Source organism: Eulemur rufifrons, chromosome 6 (assembly GCF_041146395.1).
Source record: "Eulemur rufifrons isolate Redbay chromosome 6, OSU_ERuf_1, whole genome shotgun sequence".
NCBI classification, from domain to species: domain Eukaryota; kingdom Metazoa; phylum Chordata; class Mammalia; order Primates; family Lemuridae; genus Eulemur; species Eulemur rufifrons.
This window is the reverse complement of record NC_090988.1, coordinates 31021415-31044995: the sequence shown is the minus strand read 5'-3', so window position 1 is coordinate 31044995 and position 23581 is coordinate 31021415. Positions and strand designations below refer to the sequence as shown.

Below are 23581 nucleotides of genomic sequence, written 5' to 3'. Positions count from 1 at the left end.
CCCAAATAATACACAGTCATAGCCAAAACCTACACACATGCTATGCTGTAAAAATGCAGAGTTAACACTCCTGGGAAGAAGACTGTGGGTTGTGGAGATGCTCTTTGAAGATCTACAGTATCTTTTTGCTCGCCCACACACCCAATTCTGCAAGCTTTGTTCTTCATAGAAAGCTCTTTGCTTTTCTCAGCTAAGTGCAGAATGGGTTGCCTTGGAACACTTATCCCCTTCCCCTCCACTGGGCGGGGTGTGCAAACTATACAGCTTGAACGGCTTTAAAGCACTTGCGCTGCTGCAGGGCACAAAAACTATACCGGCTCTTCAAAGGACATCTTCTCAAGCTACCTCTACGGTGTCAAGACAAGTAGAATTCCTTCCCTCCCCACTTGAAACCCACAGTCAGATGTGACAGGGGCTGGTACTCGGGAGAGTTAATTCTTGTCACCATTTTTGTCATCCTCCTCCGAGGGATAGGAATGCCATGTCAGCCTTTCCTCATAGAAGGATATGACAACCTGTGGGCACTTGGCACTGGCTTCCTCGGCAGAGACCAGGTCAGCCTTGTCAGAGTTTTTCCGTTTCATCAGGAACATGAGCTCTCTCCACTGGCATTCGCAGCTCCAGTTATCCGCTCCGGCTCCAAACCCCGAGCAAAGCCTCGTGGCTTTTCTGAATCTTCTTTCTTCTTCGGTTTTCTCTCCTCTTCCTTATCTTTCGAATCAGAATCAGCATTGCGCTTGCCTTGCTCTGATGTGTGTCTCAACTGCTGTTTTCTGTGACTGTGGAAACTCAGCAGTGGAGCCGGGGCGATCCAGGTGCTCATCTGGCTCCCACGAGCTGTCCTCATCCGAGAAACTCTTCCCGCTCAGGAGGTACCGCACTTTGCTCTTCACGACTCGACCGTCGAGAACTTTCTCCACCACATATTCCTCTTCCTCCTCTTCTAGCACCTCCTCCACTTTCTTGCAGTTTTGTTTTTTCCTTATAATGCCTGTCAGCTTTCTGGTGTACAGGGTGTCGCTGCTCAAAGCAGCGCTACTGCGCGTTGCGTGGGCCGGCCCCGGAGTGGCACCCAGGAAAGCAACTAGCCGCGTGGCCGCGGTGGAGCCCTCACTGAAGCGGCGTACAGGGCCTTCCCCTCTCAATCTGTTTTTTTGTGTTTTTGTTTGTTTGTTTGTTTGTTTTTTGGATGCGGTCTCACTATGTTGCCCAGGTTGTTCTCAAACTCCTAAGGTCAAGCAATCCTCCTGCGTCAGCCTCCCAAGTAGCTGGGACTACATGTGCGCCACCACGCCTGGCCAATCTCTGTGTGCAGCCTCATCCAGACATTCCCAGTGCTCGCCTTCCATGTGCCCCAGTTTTAAAGGGGCCAAAATGTTAATAATAATGCATACAGGGTTATCAGGCACTGTCCTCACCCTACCAAACTGAGGAAAGGTGGATTCCCAGCCCCTCACACAGTTTATTCCAGAACCAGTTGTTAATATGGCCAGAGACTATAGCAGAAACTCAGTAGTACTTGAGAGGAAAACATAGACAAAGATATTCTCTTTTAGCAGCCAATATGACAACTTGATTCCATGACTTGGGAATCTGATGAGAAATTTCGCCAATCGATTTAAAAGATTAACATTGGCATTGTGCATTTCCCACACCTGGAGGGGGAATCTGCCTGTGCACCTTGTCTCTCTCTCAGAGACTGGCATGCAAATAGTCTTCTCTTTATATATTTAGAAACTTGCCTTGAGTAAGACCCAGTTATCTCGCCTGAAGTGACTTTTCCCTTCCATTCTGCATATTCAAAACTCTTGCCTCATCCCTGGGATTCCAGAAATAAAGGAATGAAATGGGAGTGGGGAATGGAGTGAAGGTTCTGTCTGGCGGCAGAGACTCTTGGGTAGCCTGTGCACGGGCATTTTTCCCTTCTGTGCCACAGGCCAGGTGAGGCATTGATAAGCACTGGGAAACCCTCTTACTAGGGAGCATCTGATCCTAGTCCTCGTATTTGTTTTGACTGGAAAATGACACTTGTTCTGCAAATTCCCACAGCTGATACTGCCTCTAGGGGACTGGTGAGGACTAAGCATTGCTGGTGTGTGCTGCTTGGTCTTTTTTCTCAGCTACTGAATGTTCTAGGCCTTGAGCAGCTGTGATGGCTCTGCTGAGTTTGTCGCAGTTTGGCTTTACCTCTGCATTTCCTGGTTATGAGTGTCTCCTTTGCTTTTATGTTATTTTCGTTTAGCCAAACTTCTATTTTTTAAAATATCTTTTTTAGATTTTGCTTTTCAGGGTAAAAGAAGAAATAAACAGGTTCAGATTCTGCCTGATTTAACTTTCTAGTTTAAAAAATAAATGCACCCAACAAACCAACATGAAATCCTAGCGGAGACTTGAGCTATTACTAAGTACCCCTGCTAATCTGACTCATCTTGACTCTGCCTTTCTGTAAAGTTCGAATGCTTTAAATTTCTCAAGCATAGTCCCTCAGGAAAGTGGCAATAGCTGAATCCCCACCTGTGATTAATGCATTGCTTTGAAATCCGCCAGGAATTCTTTGAGTATTTTCCTCCAGTCTTCCTGGTCATCTCTTCTAAATCTACACATGTGCAACTATTTCATATAGCTATCCAAAGCTTACAGAGGTAGTTGTCCAATTTCTCTTACTATATAGATTTCTGGATTCTGGATTTCTGGACCGCTTTTAGATTTCTGGATTCTGATACCCTGTGGAACAATCATTACTCATTATAATTGTGCCCCACTTTTGCTGATTGGTTTTTCAGCCACACTCCATCTGATCTAGTGAAAAACTAAAATATCTATCCAATATCTAACATCCTCTTAAAGAGCAGTTAGAGTAAATCTTTTTCCTTTTTTAGCTTATGTCATTTCATCTTTAAGTTCTCATTTCCCTTTCTTATCTATCAAGTCTGTCCTCTAAGATTTAACTTTTCTAAGGGAATACTGTCTTTCTCCAGTTTCACCAAGCTGTCTGGTTTAGATTCCCTCAGCAACAGATCCTGAGATTAGGCAAGTGCAGTTTATTTGGCAGATGGTCCCAGGAAGCACCAGCAGCAGAGTGGGGAATGAGACAGGAGAGAGGAGACAGCACAGGGTTCAGTCATGAGCAGATGGCCTTTGTGGGCAACTGGGGCTCAATCTGATGGGTTTTTTGGATAATCCTCCTAAATAGACCTCAGAGATGTCCCACCCAAGACCGAAGAGAATGGGAATTTATCTTCCATCTCCTGTCCATTATTGGTGAGAGCTACTCCACAGTCCTTATAATTACTTTTGTTCCAGTCTCTTACAAGCTCTAGAGATATTGCATAAGTCAATGCCTTACCATCCACTGTGTCCATTCCCAAGTTTTCCACAGGTGAGAGCTTTAGTCATAGTGATGCTATAGCATACCAGATGTTTTCACCACCCCATTTACCACCAGCAACGAGGTACTTCCTGCTATTTGATCTGTGAATATTCCAATTCCAGTGTCCCACCCTGAGGTTCTGCTTTGCAGGCATGTACCTTAGAACCATTGTCTTCAGTTGAGCTACTCCTGAAAAAAAATTGTACATAAGGATTTGAGTAAAATTATTTTATTTGGGAAGTGATCCCAGGAAGCACTAATAAGAGAATGGTGAAATGAGACAAGGAAAACAATGAAGCCAATATAGTGTGTGTTAATGAGGAAATTACTGATGGGGACTTTATCTCACTGGACCATCTTAGAGTTTGTGTATGCCTCAGAATGATTTCAGCAGGACAGAAGCTGGTGGTTTAGCCACCGCCTCCTATCTGTCCTTGGTTGAAGGCTGCCCCACAGGTGTTATTTCCTGGTACTTCTGCCTTTTTCTAGGCATGGGCTAAGCATGTGTCTTAGTCTGCTTGGGCTGCTATAGCAAAATACCATAAATGGGGTCACTTATAAACAACACAAATTTATTTCTCACAATTCTGGAAGCTGAGAAGTCCAAGATCAAGGCACCAGGAGATTCAGTATCTGTATCAGTGAAGTAAGGGCCCTCTTCCTGGTCCACAGAGGGTTGTCTTCTCAGCCTGGCATGGCATAAGGGGCAAGGGAGCTCTCCAAGGTCTCTTATAAGGACACTAATCCCATTCATGAGGGCTCTGCCCTCATAACCTAATCACCTACCAAAGATGCTTCCTCCGAATACCATTACATTAGAGATTAGGGTTTCAACATATGGATTTTGGGGAAGACATAAATATTCAGTCTACATCAGCATGTGACCAGAGGATGTCCTCAAAGAGAGCATTGCAGGGTCCTGCAGTAAGAAGCTACAGAAATGTATAGGAATGGCTAGCATTTCAAAGATAAGGGTAGGCACCAATGTTTCACATACAGTCTTCCTTTATTTTATTTCCATGTTTCCACTCTTACTGTTGTGATAGTAAAACTGAAATATGTTTTTCAATTCAATCTGGTCACTCTTGAGTCCCTAAACAAAGCTGATTCCTGGAGAGGCACTATTCCAGGCATATGCCTTTTTAAATTGTCAACTTAGATTTGAGCTTGCAACTGCTTTATTTTATTATTTTTTAACCAAAAACTTGACATATTTTCTTTAAAATAATGGTACCCATTCTTTTAAATCTGTTTATGAAATACTCCCATTTCCTCTAGGCAAAGCTATAATTTGGATCTCTGAAATCTAAAGCAGTGATTAGAGAGAATTAATTAACTATAGTCAGATCCAACTAGAAGCCAAATAGTAGAGAGTGACTCTTGAGCTTGTTAGCAAGCCCCTCCAGATCCATCCTTGGCCCTGGATGCAGATAATGAAATTTGAGCAAGCTAGGTTAGCACTGACTACCTAGGCCTAGAACCAGCAATTCAAACAAGAGTGCTATAAGATCCTTGTATATATTATACTTGTCTATTCCAAGTTATATTTCTGGATATGAAAATTTTGTGCCAAAGGCATATACTTTAAGTTGTCTAAATACCTTTAAGAAAAGTTATTCCAATTTAAACTCCAACCAAGAGCATAAAAATGGGGCAGTTTCTATGAACTCTCTCCAATACTGAGCATTTTGATGTCCTCTTTACCTTTGACAAGATAGAGACATTCTGTCTCAGTTAAACTTTATTCCAGTGATTTTGTGTAGTTTTATAGTTCTGTTGTTCATTTGCATTGTGTGTGTGTGAATTGGTGTAAGATCTCTATATATTAGACTATCAGCTGTCATCTTATAAATATTTTCTAACATTTTCCATTTACCTTTGAAATTTCTTTATATTATGGCATACCAAAAATATACAATAATAGTCAAATCTATCCATTTTAAAATAATTTTTCAAATTATTGTATGTTTGCAACTACTTTTTTCTTTATGATTTTTTTCCCATTGCTTTTAAGTTCAGAAGTCATTCCCCATCTCTATGTTAGAAATATATACTTAGGTTTCGCGATGCGCACTGTCTGGGGAACGGACACGCTTGAAGTTCTGACTGTGGGGGATGGGGGTGGAGGGAGGGGATGGATGTATACCTACATGATAAGTGCGATGTGCACTGTCTAGGGAATGGACACGCTTGAAGCTCAGACTCAGGGGATGGGGAGGCATGGGCAATATATATAACCTGAACTTTTGTACCCCCATAATGAGCTGAAATAAAAAAAAAAAATTCCCTCTAACTCTGGTGGTAGAAACCATATGAGGTATTGCTGACTAATCTCTGTGATGCTAAATTGAAGGTCAATATAAAGATATAACATTTATCACCCCTCTATCTAAAAATGGCCCTGACAAAACCCAACACTGGACTATGTACCTCAGATTTTTCTCCAGGAATGACCACCTATCTATTTTAGATGGAGATTCTATTTTGGGGAAAACTGCCAATTGCCTGCTTGTCCATCAAGAAGATAGCTACATGCAATTCAGAGTCTTTTGCCTTAACAGGGTGCCACTTCTCAGGAAAAATCATAAAAGATAACACTTTTAGAGACAAGTCTCTAAGAAAGAACCTAGATTTAATTTTCTTCCTGATGTTTTTAACTGGCTCACAATGGAATAGGTTTTTGTTGTTGTTCTGGCATACAAATCCTCTTTTGGTTATCCTTATGAGCATTAAATTTCTTTTTTTTTTTTTTTTTTTTTTGAGACAGAGTCTCACTCTGTTGCCCAGGCTAGCGTGAGTGCCGTGGCGTCAGCCTAGCTCACAGCAACCTCAAACTCCTGGGCTCAAGCAATCCTCCTGCCTCAGCCTCCCGAGTAGCTGGGACTACAGGCATGCGCCACCATGCTCAGCTAATTTTTTCTATATATATATTTAGCTGTCTATATAATTTCTTTCTATTTTTAGTAGAGATGGGGTCTCGCTCTTGCTCAGGCTGGTCTCGAACTCCTGAGCTCAAACAATCCACCCACCTCGGCCTCCCAGAGTGCTAGGATTACAGGCGTGAGCCACTGCGCCCGGCCTAAATTTCTACTATTCAAATTATTAATGCTATGTACCTCATGGTTTTACTTCTTCCAAGAAAATTAAAATCATGGTATTCCAAAGATTAGACATAATAAAACAAGCAACAGCAGCTATATAAACCAAAATAAATAAATAAATAAATTTTCATATGTATGGAATTTATTTTAATACATGATAGGCTACTTTTTAAATTAATTGTTAATTGATCTTAAAATACTAGTTGACTCCTTTTTCCTAGTTGCTTGCAGTGTATTTTTAAATAAAGTCAAACATATGCACACAAGGATACCTTTGTAGGTTTCTTTACTGGGCCATTCATCTCTAAATCCCTATGCTAATATCACATTGTTTTGTTAATTATCTGAGATATCAAATACCCCCACACTTAAATCCATTTATAAAATTTTATTATCTGTACTTATTTACTTTTTCTTCAAATGAACTTCAAGGTTTTATTAGCTATTCTTACTTGTTTATTCTTCAGGAGAACTTTAAAATCATTGCCAAGTTTCAAAATTATCCTAAAATCTAATGGGATTTTTAAAGGCATTTCATTATAAATTAATGAAAAAATTGATTTTTAAATTGTATCTACCCTTTCCTTTTAGGACTGTGGTATGTAGCCTCATTTAGTCACTTCTACTTTTCATGTCCCATAGGAGTTTATTTTTTTTTAAATAGGTCTTGCTTGTATATTATTAAGGAATATATAGAGACAGCCAATGTACAAAAGCAAATAGGAGTATGTAAATAAACCCACACACTTTACACAATATACACACACCTACACGATGATAAAGATTTGCTTTGTCACCTGAGATGTCTTTTTGTAACTACTTGCTAGTCATTGCTGGTATATTTATTTGTGACCAGTTTTAATAAACAGATGACATACTCAAAGGGATAATTGATAAGAATTTATGAAAAGTCTGTTGAGAGAGGAAAGAGCAGGATTAGGGATCCAACAAGGGATGATGAAACACCAGGGACTGGTGACAATGAAAAGACATTATCTTGACTAGCCTGAAAGAGCAAGGGAAGGTCGTTGTGTGTTTCCAGGACCCCAGTGTCCCAGAATGCAAGGAGAGCTGTAGCTATAGGGGAAGACAGTCTGAACTAAGCCATGGCCTGACTGGGAGTGGACAGCAAATAAACGCCATGATTTCTGTTTCTACACTTTACTCTCCAACTGGTGCCTCCCACTTGCTGAATCCAACCAAAAGGAAAGGAGCAGGTAATAGACTATTTTGAAGAAATTGATTTCCCTACCAGGTAGAAAAGTGTAGAAAAGGACAAAGAAGGGCTCTCAAGATAAGGGGACAGAAAAAGTATGATTTTTAAATAGGATGGAAATCTATGTATCCGAAAAGAGATAAAAAAGATTTACACAGGTTGACAAGAATAAAGACTGAAAATATTAAGTGAATAAAAACAGGTTAAAAACTATAAGTTCCATACAATTCAATTCATGCATATTTTGGAAACAGAGGAAGCAACAAATATATGTTTTATGCACATAAACCTACTTATTAAAATATGAAAATGTAAAAACATAGAAAGGAAAATATGCATTAATTTCAGGTTGGCAGTTACCTCTGGGAACGAGGAAAGTAAACACTATATAGATGAGAGGTTTATTCTCCTATTTTATTTTGTTTAATTAGAAAAGAAATTTGATACCTTTTAAAATCTAGGTGGTGAGTACATGAATTTCTGTTATACTTTACTTTTCTGTATTTTTAGCCATTTCACAATTAACTATAAAATAAAAAGCCGATGTGAGAAGGAAGGAGGGAAAGAGTAGTCCGGCCCATTGGAGAAGGCAGCTCCATGTTTTCTCACATATACAAATCAGGGCTCTGACTCAAGACACACAAACTGGAGGGGCAAAAAGTACCTTCCTGCATCCATTCTTCCAGCAGCCTCTGCTTCAAGCCATGCCTGGAAGCGTCTTTCTCACTCCAGTGCCATCTGCCTCAGTGTCAATGGGACTTGCAACCAGACTCTGGCATTAGGTTTTCCCTAGGCCTTAACTTTAAGTGGTGTTGCCAGTCTTCCCCCTTTGTGGTGACTGATGGGTATTTTTGAAAGGAAGCCAAGATAACCCACATTAGCTGCTGGTATCCAGGCATCATTTTAAACTGGAGCTTACAATAATGAATCGGCTTAAGTGAATCTGTTTGTGTTAAGGTTCTTAAGATATCATACTGTAATTTATCTGTTTTCTGTTCTCTTCCCTCATATCCTGTCAGTTCTTCTGGGGCAGAAAACATTTTTTCCTTATTTAGGAAATAAGGCTTTGAGGTTTCAACACCTGGCACAGTGCCTGACATCAATCAAGGGAAACACCTGTGTTCAAAACGTAGTGAAAATTTAGAAGTATAGAGAATCCAATAGTAAAAGGAACAAACTCAAAAGAAGAAGACCATAGGAAAAGGATTTTGGAAAGTAATCTATCTTATAATGAAATACATTTACTGCACATAGGACAATTTTGACAATACATGTATTTCTGAATATGGATTAATTATAAGGTGTATTAGTCTGTAACATATGCATATATGGAGTTTATATTATTAGGTCATTAAACATGAAATGTCGATTTCAAATCAAAAGTGTAGTTTATTATATCTCAAACAAGAAGCAGTATAATTAATCAAAGTATGTGCCTAAACTATCGACTGAGTTTTGCTACCTTGTTTATGCCAGCAGCGAAGAAACCTGAAGAGTGAGTGGTAAGTAGTGATGAAATCAAGAAAGGCATTTTCCACAGCTTGTTGAGAATTGAATATTTTTCCTTGCAAGAAGTGGTCCAAAGCCTGGAAGAAGTGGTAATTAGTTGGTGCAAGGTCTGGTGAATACAGTGGATGACAGTTTCCAAGTCCAGCCTCTGTAGTTTGAGCAGCATTGTGTGTGTGACATGTGGTTGATCATTGTCTTGCAAGAGGATTTGCCTGTCTCTGTTGACCAATCTTGGCTGCTTAATCCCAAGCATCCTCATCATTTCATCCAGTTGGTTGCAGTAGACACCCGCTGTAATGGATTGACCAGGTTTCATGAAGCTGTAGTGGATAATACCAGCACTAGACCACCAAACAGATGCCATTAGCTTTTTTTGATGAATATTTGGTTTTGACTGTGTTTGAGCACTTCACCTTTATCCAACTATTGTGCTAAATGCTTGTGATTGTCAAAAAGAATCCATCTTTCATCACTCATAACAATATGGTGTGGAAATGGTTTGCCTTTATGTCGTGACAGCAAAGAAAGACAAGCTTCGAGACGAATTCTCTCCTGACACTCATTTAATTCATGCAGAACCCATCCATCCAGCTTAACTTTACCTTGCCAATTTGTTTGAAACGGTCCAATATTTTTGTAATAGTAACATCAAACCTTGTTGCTAATTCATGCATAGGTTGAGATGGATTCACTTCCACTACAGCTTTCAGCTCATCATTATCCACCTTGGTCTCAGGTGGCCAACGTGGCTCATTTTCAAGATTAAAATCACCAGAACAGAACTTCTCAAACTATCAGCATACTGTGTGTTCATTAGCCACATCCTTCCCAAACACTTCATTGATATTTTGAGCTGTCGGCACTGCCTTGGTTCCACGACAGAACTCATAGTACGAAAATAACTTGAATTTTTGACTTATCCATGGTTTCACAAAAACTGCTCTAAAAAAAATTTGAAAGAGAATCATAAGCCAAACTATGTGTTTGAAAGAAGGAATATATACCTTCACAATAAAAATAAAACAAGAAGTGTCAAAGTGTAAGATCAGAGACATCAACTGTCAAACTTAATACTTAAGGAAATCAAACATTTCATGCTTAATAATATATGGCATGTTTTAGACAGAGTATACTATGTCCACTGATGTAATCTTTCCTACTGAAGGCCTCCTACCTATTGCCTTTTTATTGCTTTTAATTTGTTTCAGTTTCCTTACTTTCCCAAACTTCAAACTGACAGAATAGTTGATGAAACAATACAATGAGCTCTTGTATAATCTTCAGCAAGATAAAGGCCCTCTCTAGCTGCTTTTCCCCTGACCAGTACTAAATCAGGGATTATGCATTGCATTTGATTGTCAAGTCTCCTAAGCTTTTAACCAAGAAGTCACACACACACAAGCTTTTTTTTATTCTTCATGACATTGGCAATTTTGAAGAGTTCAGGTAATATGTCTTGTAAAATATATTTCAATCTAGATTTGTCTAATGGCTTCCTCACATTTAGATGCAGGTTAAAAATGTCTGGCAAAAATACTACTTAGGTGATTGTGTGTGTCTCAAAAGATGTTTGTATCATCACAAGAAATATATAATGTCAGTTTGTCCCAATGTTGGTGATGTCAAATTTGATCACTCAGTTAAGGTAGTGTCACCAAGTCACTCCAGTAAAGGTAATACTTTCTCTTTGTAATTAAATTATCTATAGAGTAATGTTTTCAGACTCTGAATATCCTGTTAAACCAATGAATTTAGTGTCCATTGATGAATCTTGCTTGAATCAATTATTACATATGTGTTGCAAAATAATGATTTTCTAATTCTATCACACATTCTACATTTGTTAACTAACATCCTTCTGTAAAGAATTTTCTCTCCACGTACTCACCTTCACTTTGTAAGTGTGTACTTGCAGATTACATCTGTCTTCAACATATTTTAATCCATTACCATTATTATGATTTTGATGCTCAAAATGCCTCACATTTAGCCAATGAGAGCTCCTCCAGAATGGCTTCTGAATCATTTTGAAGCATTCCTATCAATTGTTGAATATGTCTTTGCTTTCTGTCCCAACAATATATGACAGTCTCTCCTTTTACTTCCCCTTCTCCAGACCTGGAAACAACCTTTACTCTCAGGACCCTGATGCCTTTTACTGAGGGTGAGACTTAGTAATAGATCTCAAGACCTGTGCAATAGATGTGTCCATTGCTACCGAGCTGTAGCCTAAAGTCTCTAACCCAACTCCACTACCTCCACCCTACTCCACAGCAACAACCTCCAGCTGGTCTTCTGGCAGGCGATTTGCTGTCCTTTCAGCCACTTCTTCACACAGCAGTCTGAGTGATCTTTCCAAATCTAAATCTGTTCGTGTCCCACCCAGGGCACAGGGATGCATGTGCATGCACACATTCATGCAGTTCATAACACACATAAAACCAGTCAGTGGTTGCCCTTTTGTCATAGGATAAACACCAAAAACACTAGCATGACCAAAAAGCATCTGGGGACATGGCCTGTCCTTTCCCTGTACCTAGTCACATTTTGACCACTTGACCCCAGCTCCCTGTGCTGTATCAGCACTGGCCTCTTTTCCACACATATCATGCTTTCTCCCACCACAGGCTGCTGTGTGTTCTGCTCTGCCTACCTGAAATACTCTCCTCCTCTTCCCATTCACCTGGTATTTCAGATAGCCAAGGTGCCTCAGCTGCCACCCCATGCATGGCTGGAGTGGACACCTTGACCTTGGACTTCTATCCTCCAGAACTGCGAGAAAATAAATTTCTATTGTTTAAGCCACCCAGTCTGTGGTCCACTGTTACAGCAGTCTTAGTAAATTAATACATTCCTTTTTTTTCCCTTTTTAATTCATTAGCATATAGCACAGAGAAAATATACCATAGACATCGATAAATATTTTTCCATGTGAATTGAATTAATCACCATGTGTTTGACTTCCCAGTAAGGATGTAAAAACTTTGGCTTTGGAGTCAAAACTGAGTTAACATTTCTACCACCAGTAAGGTGGCTGAGTTCGATTGAGAAAGAAACCAGATCTTAAGTTAAAAATGGGAATAATAATCATGTAACTCATGGGAGTATTTTGATAATTAAATGAGATACTATATGGAAAATACTCAACATAGTACCTGAAAAATAATAAGCACTCAATAAATATTAACTACTATTGCTGCCATAATTACTTTATTGTATGTGTAATGAAAATATGGTATAGCAGGATGGAGAAATATATAGAATTACATTTTAGTGATCCAGTGTAGGGTAGATAATTTATGATATATTGTACATTTTCTTCAACAGCTTAATTATAAATGAACTGAAGAACATACTAAGCCCCACCAAAGAAGGATGTCTTTTCTCACTGTGTACTAAAATGCTTTATGGGAATATTCCCACTTTTTGGCTCTCACAACCAAGATTCATTACCAAGAGACATGTCCACAGGATGAGATAAGCCCAACTGCCCAGAAAATTCCCCAAATTGACAGGCTATTAAGTTTCAGCTTCAGAAGGAGCTTCATCCAGGGATAGGGCCTCTGAATCACTGAAACTATCCTGAATGACATTCTTATCAGGACAGAACTGAATTGGAGGAAAGTAGATCTAAGCACCCGAACAATATTGTTACTCCTTTCTAGAAAATGGTATTCTCACTTTGGGTCACTTTAGTGTTGGAGTGAAAAATTTTATATGGAGTAAAAGGAAAATTCAATTTAGAAGAAGATACTAAGGGCTGTTGTTTTTATTAAACACACACACACATACACAATAAATTAGGGCCCCTTGTCTCTGAGATAACAAGGGAAATGTAGACTATTTTGGGTCACAGGTGAAATCAATAAACTTTACTTAAGCAAAGAAGAAACAGAGAAGGAAAAAGACAAAGACAAGGAATAGGCCAACTGTAAACTGAGGTAATGAAGTTGAGACACACTGGCTTCAGTCATCCCTGGGACAAGCTGGGACTAACATTTCAAATTAAGAAAAACAATCTACCATCTTGGTTTGAGGAAGCAGACATTGGCAACTGGTTATCTATTTTCCTTTATCCTTTAAGGATGGAGTAGGATGTTTCTGTGTCCCTATGGCTAAGTATTCTTATAATTAGTCAAGAAAATGCTCTAAATTTCATTAGGATCATATCAATTGGCATACTGCTCTCACAACATCCCCGGAGGGTCTGCTCCACTTGCAAAATTATTCTGACCCTTGGAAATAAGATACCTCCCCATCTCCAGCCACTCTTCCAGTCTCTACAATCCACAGGTACAAAATCTGCAGAGGAACCCAAGATTAGGAGATACCTAAATGCCTAGATGCCCTTTCCCACTGAGCAGGAGAAAGCATCAATTTCTGTGAGCATGCTGTATCCCAAATTACTTCACTCTCAAGACTGATAGTTCCTACCCCCAAAATGCCCCCATGATTTCTATCTTCAGCTAAGACATCTTACCCACTCCCCTCTGTAATTCATGAGACGTTTACCCCAGGATGAAGTACCATTACCTCTTCCTCCATATTTCCAATCATTTCCCTCTGAAATTTAGGAGATTACTAAGTAAAATGAGAGAGATCCTCAGGGTAATTCCTAGTGGTGAATTTATTTCATTTTACTTGTTATATTCAGAAAATGGTACTCTGTGATTAAAAATAAATGAACTATGGCTACCATTTTAAAAATAAACACAGCTTTACATCTGCATCGATGTGCTCCCTGATAAAGATGTCTGTTCATTTTCTATTACTAACTCCCCGTTCTATGAGTGATTTCTGAGAAAATGCTGTATTACAAACACCAGGTGGATCAACGGGCCTGCTGATGATATCAGAGTATAAACCAGTCATAACCCTTCCCATTAAACTTTAGGCAATCACAATACCCACCACTGATGATGATGAAAGAAAAACATTTTTCTAGAGAAGCAAAAACCATTTATGGGAATGTTTGAATTGCTGTTCAGTAAACACAGACACTTGAGAAGAGTCAGCCATAAACTGAAAAGCTTGAGTATGAGGGAGTGGGTGGAAAGGACAGCTAACAGCACAAGGTTTTTATGACCTAAGGATAACAGTTTGTACATATTGTGTCTATTATAAATATTTCTACAATCCATTGAGGCAAAGATCTCTTTTCTGAAAATGAACACTGAATTGTAGATAGTTAATGCCTCAGTTTGTAATAGCTATATTTGTACATTTAATTTATGGCATTTTCTTTGATCATCATTTAAAAATTGTTTAATCGTTAAAAATTAAATTCATCAGTTATAGCGGATATTTTTGCTGTTCCACGTTTCATCCCCCCAGCCCATCTCTAATTCCAGCTGCAATTGGGATGGACCTTGTCTATGTCAGCTGCCAACATCCCATCTTGAGCATGTTCATGTTGTCTCTGCTTCTCTACAGTTTCAAGGCCAAGGAGCTGGCTCAGCCCTGCAAAAAGCACAGCCCGGAAGCACAGGGAAGTTAAAGGCACCAAGGCAGGCTCAAGCAATGAGAGATGGAAGGCTGGTGGATAAGTGCCCCAACCTGTAGCCCTTTAGATGGACAGTCCCGGGAGGCATTCTGGATACTTCTCAGAGGGTCTTGCAAAATTGTGCCACCAGAGCTGTAACTTCAGTGACTCATCATAATATTGGCTCTTTCTCTTCCCCTAGCTCATTCTCTCTTAGCTTCTTCACCACTGGTTCCTGGATTCCCCTCCCAATTAAAATACTGCTCTCAACTTCTAATCTCAGCCTCTGCTTTCAGGAGAACCCAAACAAAGACATGAAATACCTTAAAATCTAGAGATATCTAGACAGTGGAAATCTAGACAATGAAAAGGCAGAAACCTGGAAATAAAGGCAGTGGAAGCAACTTGGAAAAATTATCATTAGTCATTAAACAATATCCGTTTAGTACTTAATAAGTGCCATGCACTGTTCCAAGCCCTGGAGATACTGCTCCGGAACCAGACAGTAAAAATAGTCATTTACTGCCAGGCTCGGTTGCACCTGTTGTCCCAGCTACTTGGGAAGCTGAGGCAGGAGGATCACTTGAGCCCAGAAGTTAGAGACCAGCCTGGATGACATAGTGAGGCTCTATCTCTCTCTACCAAAAAAAAAGTCATTTACTGAGTTAATGTTTGTAAAGCACTTAAGACTGTGCCTAATACATATTAAGTGCTATGTATCTATTAAATGAATAGAAAATAGATAAATATATTAAATCCTAAGTGTCTACTTCTTATTATTCAAAGTTTAAGCCATTTCTCAGTCTTTTATCAAACCCTGATATTTTAATTAAAGTTTTTCTTTTGAGATAATTATAAATCCAATGAAGAGAGGTTGGTTAATGGGTACAAATATAGAGTTAGAAAGAAGGAATAAATTCTAGCTTGATAGCACAGAAGGGTGACTATAGTTTTACAACTGATTGTATGTTTCACAATAGCTAGAAGATTTGAAATGTTTCCAACACAAAGAAATGATAAATCGTTGAGGAAATGGATATCCTAAATACCCTAATTTGATCATTACACATTGTATACATGTATCAGGTGGGACAGGGAGGAGGGAATGGGTAAATTCACACCTAATGGGTGCAGTGCCCACTGTCTGGGGGATGGGCACGCTTGTAGCTGTGACTTGGGCAGAACAAAGGCAATATAGGTAACCAAAGCATTTTTACCCCTCTAATATTCTGAAATAAAAAAAAAAATCACATCTACTCCAAAAATATGTATAATTATTATGTATCAAAAAGAAGAAATAATAATAGATCCCATGGACCCTTTATCTAAGTAACTTAACTATAATTCTACTGCCTGGTGCCTTTTTTTTTTTTCCTGCCTGGAACTTAGGGTCAATGCTTTTTTGTTTTTAATTGAGGTGAAATTCATATAACATAAAATCATAAAATTTAACTGTTTTAATGTACACAGTTTCTGTTCATTTCCTCTGTGAATAGGTCACACTTTCTTGTTTCTTTGCATACTTCACAATTTTTGTTGAAAACTGGCTATTTTGAATATTATAAGGTGGTAACCCTGGAAATCAGATACTTTCCCCTTTATCAGTTTTCTCATTTTATTTTAGCTTGCTGTGTTTTGTAGTGGTTTGTTTCTTTAGTTACTTTTCCTTTTTCTTTTTCTTTTTTTTGTTTTTTTTGTTTGTTTGTTTGTTTGTTTTTCCTAGCGGTCATATGGTTTTATTTATTTATTTTTTTATTTCAGCTTATTATGGGGGGTACAAAAGTTCAGGTTACATACGTTGCCCAAGTACCGCCTATCCCCCCAAGTCAGAGCTCCAGGCGTGTCCATTCCCCAGACAGTGCGCATTGCACTCGTCATGTAGGTATATACCCATCTCCTCCTCGCACCCCCCGCCCCAGTCAGCACCTTCAAGCGTGTCTATTCCCCAGACGGTGCCCAACGCACTCATTATGTAGGCATATACCCATCCCCTCCCCCCACCCCCCACCTCAGTCTGATATCCGATTGCTATCATTTCCAGATGTGAATTTAGGTGATGATCAGGGGAACCAATTTTCTGGTGAGTACATGTGATGCTTGTTTTTCCATTCTTGGGATACCTCACTTAATATAATGGGTTCCAACTCTCTCCAGGAGAACCAAAGAGATGTCGTATCACTGTTATTTCTTATAGCTGAGTAATACTCCATGATATACATATACCATAATTTACTAATCCAATCATGAATTGATGGGCATTTGGGTTGTTTCCACATCTTTGTGATTGTGAATTGTACTGCTCTAAACATTTGGGTACAGATGTCTTTGTCATAGAATGACTTATGTTCTTTTGGGTAGGTGCCCAATAATGGGATTGCTGGATCGAATGGTAGGTCTATTTGAATCTGTTTAAGGTATCTCCATATTGTTTTCCACAGGGGTTGCACTAGTTTGCAGTCCCACCAGCAGTGTATGAGGGTTCCTGTCTCTCAGCATCTACACCAACATGTGTTGTTTTGGGACTTTTTGACAAAGGCCATTCTCACTGGAGTTAAGTGATATCTCATTGTGGTTTTGATTTGCATTTCTCTGATGATTAGGGATGTTGAGCATTTTTTCATATATTTGTTAGCCATTCTTATATCTTCTTTTGAAAAATTTCTATTCTTGTCGTTTGCCCACTTCTTGATAGGGTTGTTTGATTTTTTCTTGCTGATTTTCCTGAGTTCTAAATAGATTCTTGTTATCAGTCCTTTATCTGATGTGTAGTATGGGAAAATTTTTTCCCATTGTGTTGGTGGTCTGTTTATTCTCGTGACTGTTTCTTTGGCTGTGCAGAAGCTTTTTAATTTAATCAGGTCCCATTCATTTATTTTTGTTGTTGCTGTGATTGCCTTAGGGGTCTTCCTCATAAATTCTTTGCCTAGGCCAATGTCTGTAACAGTCTTTCCTACATTTTCTTCTAGAATTCTAATCGTTTCCCACCTAAGGTTTAAGTCTGTTATCCACTATGATTTGATTTTTGTGAGAGGTGAAAGCTGTGGGTCCTGTTTCAGTCTTCTACATGTGGCTATCCAATTTTCCCAGCACTATTTATTGAATAGGGATTCTTGTCCCCAGAGTATGTTTTTGTCTGCTTTGTCAAAGATTAGGTGTCTATATAAGGATGGATTTATATTTGGATTTTCTGTTCTGTTCCACTGGTCTAAACTATTTTTGTAAAGTCTGTATTCTTTGTTGAGTGCAGCCTCTGAAGTCTTTGTCCCGTTGGCTAGTATTGACAGGTATCCCCTTCAATGCCTGGAGCCAAAAGAGAAAAGAAACACATTCCCAGTCTTTGCAAATTGGCTTTGGGTTGGGGAACTCTTTCAATACTTAGGCAGGCTATTTACAACTCTGCATTAGCCCACACTTTGTGCTTGCACTGAGCACACATCCTGCCCTGGGCATGCATGTGGCATTCTAAACTTCCCCGTATATGCAGGCACTTTTCAATACCCTAATTTACCAAAGAAACTCTCTCCCTGGCTTTTCCTCCCAGGCTGTAAGAGTGTCTATTTTTTGCCTCAACTGTAATCTTTTGCCCCAGGCAGCAGTTCATTTGCCTAACAATGTTTTTAAGGAATGCGCTGCCTAGGCACTTTTCCACCCTTGGGGAGTTCCCAGTGAGATGCAGCAAAACTCAGCAATACATCAGTCCTTCAGGTGCCCCCAGATAGGTCAAAACAGACATTTCTCTGAAAATAAGATCTGCCTTGCTTCCTTCAGAACCAGGGACCAAGGTCCCACAGTGGGAATGCAGGCTGCTGTCTTCAAGGCCACCACCAAGCCAGACAGGAGAGTGAAGGAAGAGTAAGCAAAATGCCACAAAGCTTTCCTGTCGTTTGTTTTTTTCTTCAGCATTTGTTTGCTTTCTACAAACCTTTAGCGATTTTCCAGAGTTCTGGTGACATTGCTTCTGACAGATTTTGCTTGAGTTTTGGTGTTTTTGTGGCAGGATGAACCCTTGTATACTCCACCATATTCGCTAACATCACTCTTTCTGACAGTTTTTTTGAATTTCATTTTCAACTTACAGGAGTTTTCAAAGGAGAGAAAACTAATAAGAAGTATTATCACCAGCCACTATATAACAACTTTCGTGAGGATTTATTGCCCATACTTATGTATATAAAAATATTTAAATATATATAGAAATGTTTGTAATAGAAATCAGCATCACTTGTGAAAAATGGTACATGCCTGACCAGCAAACTCATTTTCATGAAATGAATTTCCACCTCTTTTACACTATTCTTAAATATAGGCTGGCATCAATTTCAGGGTCAAAATTCCACAAAAATCCGCAGCGGTTTTGGGTGATAGTGAAAAGACAATTTCCACATCTTAATTTGACAGGAAATTTTCCAGCTACTCATCTTTGAAACCAAGTGAGAAAGCACCAGATCCATGTGCCCACTCCCCCACCCCCACCCCCATCCCCCGCCAACTCACCTCCCACTAACTTAATCCTTCTGGTTATCCTTCTAGAATCTCGATCCCAATCAAGATCAGCCATCTTAATGAATGAAATATGGGACACACTTCTGTCTACTTTCGTCTCTCTTATCTCAACTTCTAGAGGACTTATTTCTAACATTTATTTTCCTTTTTAGTAAACTAACGTAAACATCTAAAACTCTTAAATGATAGCGTGAAGATACCCTTTAAATACGGAAAGTCTTTGCAGGCAACAACACTATTTAAACATCTTACTTTTGTATTTATCTCAGTGCTGAACACATAAGGATGCATTTCAAAACCAAATGAACATGATCTTCCTTGTCAGATAGATCCACAAAGCACTGCCTTAATCAGGAGTGTACATAATTCTCAATAGTTTTCCAACTTCTACTACTTTCTAAAAATAAAATAAATACCAAAATGATGAATATTGAATCAAAGCAAAAAGGCATCTATTTGACAAATAGGCAAGTCTACATATCTATTTTTTCCTCCATTTCAGCCAATGAAAAATTCCAAGCATCTTAGACTCACATACCTGGATCTGAGAAAACAACATACTTTCCAATCTTCCTTCAAATGACTGAAATATTTCCAAAATATGTAAGAAAACAAACAAACAACAGTTAGAAAAACATATGTCCCAGGAAAATGTTATTCTGGGAAAACTATCAAGCATTACAAATATCTTTTGGGTTTTTGTTTTGCTCTTGAGTTATGAATGATTAATAATCTGTCACACTATCCTTTTCACATCTGAGCAATATGTTGCGAGTAACAGTGGCGCAGAGGTAATAATGTTCCCTAGTATGCAGGTGGTGCTGGCCAGGGGAATAAATCTGCACAATACACACAGCAATAAAATATGAGGTATGATTAAAACGAGTAAAGTTTGTTCACTTTAAAAAGTCTCCTTGGCTTTATTTTTTTTTTTCACAAGAAGAAGCAATTAGTACATCTTCAAGGCAAGAGGCAAGGAGTTAATGAAATGCTATATTCGAGTTTCTTAGCTTGTTATCTAGGGCTTTCCAATCCAAAGAGATGAGAACATGTTATCCAAATTAAAAAATTAAAAGTACTCATATTTTGGAGAATGGAATCAAAAGCCCTTTTGAACTATGCTTTGTGACAAAACACCCATGTGGTCATATATCTTAAGATTTCACATTATTTTTTTAATCTGACAGTTTAAATTTACATGAAAAACACTATTCATGTCTTTGTTTGATTTATGTGTTAAAGGATCCCCAGAGCTCACCTTCCGAATTACTATGTTAAGGAAGTGTTCTCCCCATGAGAACATATGCAGAGACTTAAAGTATTATCCAGAAAAATGAAGCCAATGAGCCGCATGCAGTGGTTAACTGATATCATGAGTTATAATGATATTATGAGTGTGTATGCGCCTTGGGTAAACATACTTCTCTGGTGCTAGCCAGCAAATCTGCACTAATAAATTCTAAGTATACACAGGTTGTCTCTCATTCCAAAAAAATGTGTTCAAAAGTTCAATGTCTTTGTGGCAACATGAGTGCGCTTGGAGGATATCATGTTAAGTGAAATAAGCCAGGCACAGAAAAACAAATAACACATGTTCTCACTTGTAAGTGAAAGATTAAAAAGTTGATCTCATAGAAATAGAGAGTAGAATAGTGGTTAGTAGGGGCTGGAGAGGTGGGGATAGGGGATAGCTGGAGGCTGGTTAGTGGATATGGAAGGACAGCCAGACAGGGGGAATACATTCTATTGTTCTATACCACTGTAGAGTGTATACAAATTTATTGTACATTTTCAAATCACTAGGAGAGCAGATTTTGAATATTCCCAATACAAAGAAATGATAAATGTTTGAGGTGATAGCTATGCTAATTATTCTGATTTAATCATTACACATGATATACATGTATCAAAATATCACATTGTGCCCATAAATATGTACTATTATGTGTCAATTAAAAATAATAATAAATGCAAAAAATAATATTGAATGTCTAAAAAGCAAATAAAAGGTAGACATGTGTTAAGGAAAGTTTACATTTCCAAAAAGCTACATTTGTTAACCAAACTGTGTATATGATACCTTTCAGATCTGCGATTTATTCTAACAACTAAGGAAACCAAGGGAGGCATCTCCCCTCCTCCCACATGTGTATATACATGGGTCATGGGGTCAGATCAGAACACCTCCATCTTCATGCCCATGGGCACCTTAAAGAATCCAAAGTTAATTCACAGCCCTCCACCAAAAAAAAAAAAACCCTCATAGTTTTACTCTAACTAAATGACATCTACTCTAGTGAATTATAGAATGCAATTGCTGAGAGAGAGGTAGAGAATCTAGAATAACTCTCAGATCTCAAACTTATGCAGCATACTGTTAATTCTACTTTCTAAACATTTACATCCTCATTGACTTACCCTAGGTTCAGACATTCATCATTTCCTAATTGGATTAGTGATCTTGGCAGTTCTCCGCGTTTTCAGTTTGCTGACTTCCCTCCAGACAATCAATCCCCAGCATTGTTTTGGGTGATATTTCTACAATATAAATATGATGAATAGTTGGTGTTCAATAACAGTTGGCATTGTTAAGTGCTTGAAAAATCGAAATTGGATAAATCATTGCCTCTAACGTCAGAATGCTTGAAATATACATGAAGAAACAACCAGAAACTGACAGACCAATTTTTCCATCTACACCATTGTACACTTTTAATATTTTTCTTAATTTATAAAATAATTGTTGTAATAAGACATTTTACATTTTGAATTTTAAAGGTTTTACATCTTAGCTAAGCTTTTTAAGAAATTGGTATTTAGGAAAATAACATTACATTTCATAGTAATATGTCATAGTAATATAGTTAATTGTATATATAATATATATGTATTGTATGTAATATATGTAATGTATAATATAGTAATTATAGTTAATGAGGAAAACCCATTGTCAGACTTAATATGTAATTGATGCGTTGGCACCAAGTAATTACTACATCATGTTACAGGATATGGATAAATGTTCTACTGTGATTCAGTGCAACAAAAGAGCTGGGAGAATTGTGGTAGTAGAGATTTCTGAACACAATAGTACATAGCACTCAGTGCCATATCACTTAGAGCAGCTACATGTGCAAATTGTTTTATTCAAAACAACTTACAATTAAATATGCAGGGAAAATGTTCCCTAAAGAATAAGAAAAAAACAGAAAATATAAAATTTTCTTTTTTGCTTGTTTTTTTTTGTTGTTGTTGTTGCTGTTGTTTTTTTTGCTGTACAATATTAAATTTATTGGCCAAAAAATATAATGGATCAATAGCCAAAGCCTAGCTAAAAAAGGATATTAATGACACTGATAATGATGGTGACTCTAAGGGTCAAAATAAAACGAATAAATGTATAAAAGAATAAATAGGCTAATAGATAAATGCCAGCAGATATTTCTTTCTACTATTAAATTTAAGCTCAACCACCACCTATTGCTTCAAATTCCTACAATTAATTTGACTTTTATAAGGCTTATAGTTTTGTTTTTATTTAATTTATAAATTTGTATTTGTTTGCTAGAAATAAAGAAGCTCAAACATGAAGGGATTATAACTAGTTTTATATCTGTACATATTTAAGAAATAGCATAATAATATTTAAATCAACACTGGAAATCCTTGAAAAATATTTTCTTGTTAATAGGATTTCAGTAGTTCTCATGATTGAGAAACACAGCTGAAGGTAATGGGAGAAACACTGATTTTTAATTAAGAGAAGGTCAAAATGTTTGGCATGGCAAATGACTACAAAATCTACTTCCCTTTCTTTCCATCTTCACTTCTGCCACTTCCCCAACCTAAACTATTACACAAAGCTCCTGTGATTCTATGAACATGTCTGTTCTCTCATTATTCCAATTCTTGACAACAGAATCTTAGTAAACCTCCTAAACTTCCAAAATTACTTGGTGCCCTTCCATATGTCCCCTGTCTTTCACACATTTGGTGTGACACTGCCAATCATTCTTACAAACTCAGCTAAGGAGTCACTCACTCATTCAGTCCCTGACCCCCAAGAGCAAATGCTCTCAAAGGAGGAGAAAAATCTAATCCAGTGAGTGAGGAAGGGCATCCTAGATCTAGGAAGCGTGATTTTGTGAAGAATGATCTGGACCAGATGAAGACTAAAGGGAAGGACTAAAAGAGTAGTGAGAAAAGCAATGGAGCAGAGAGGCCAGCATTTCGGAGATAGATCCACAAGTATTGGTGATGGGTTGCATGGACATGGTGAAAGCTTCAAAGGAGTTTCAAAGACTAAGTGAACAGCAGGGTTTTCAATTCAGAAGGAAGGTGCTGGAAGAACATGAGTTCAGTTTTGCCCCCAACCCTTGCCATCCTTAATTTCTCTTCCT

At 38.3% G+C, this 23581-nt stretch overlaps 1 pseudogene; it reads right to left on the bottom strand.

Annotated features, from left to right (window-relative positions):
• Nucleotides 1-431: 431 nt before the first annotated feature.
• On the bottom strand, nt 432-18700 carry LOC138384798 (chromobox protein homolog 1-like; annotated as a pseudogene).
• Nucleotides 18701-23581: the final 4881 nt, after the last annotated feature.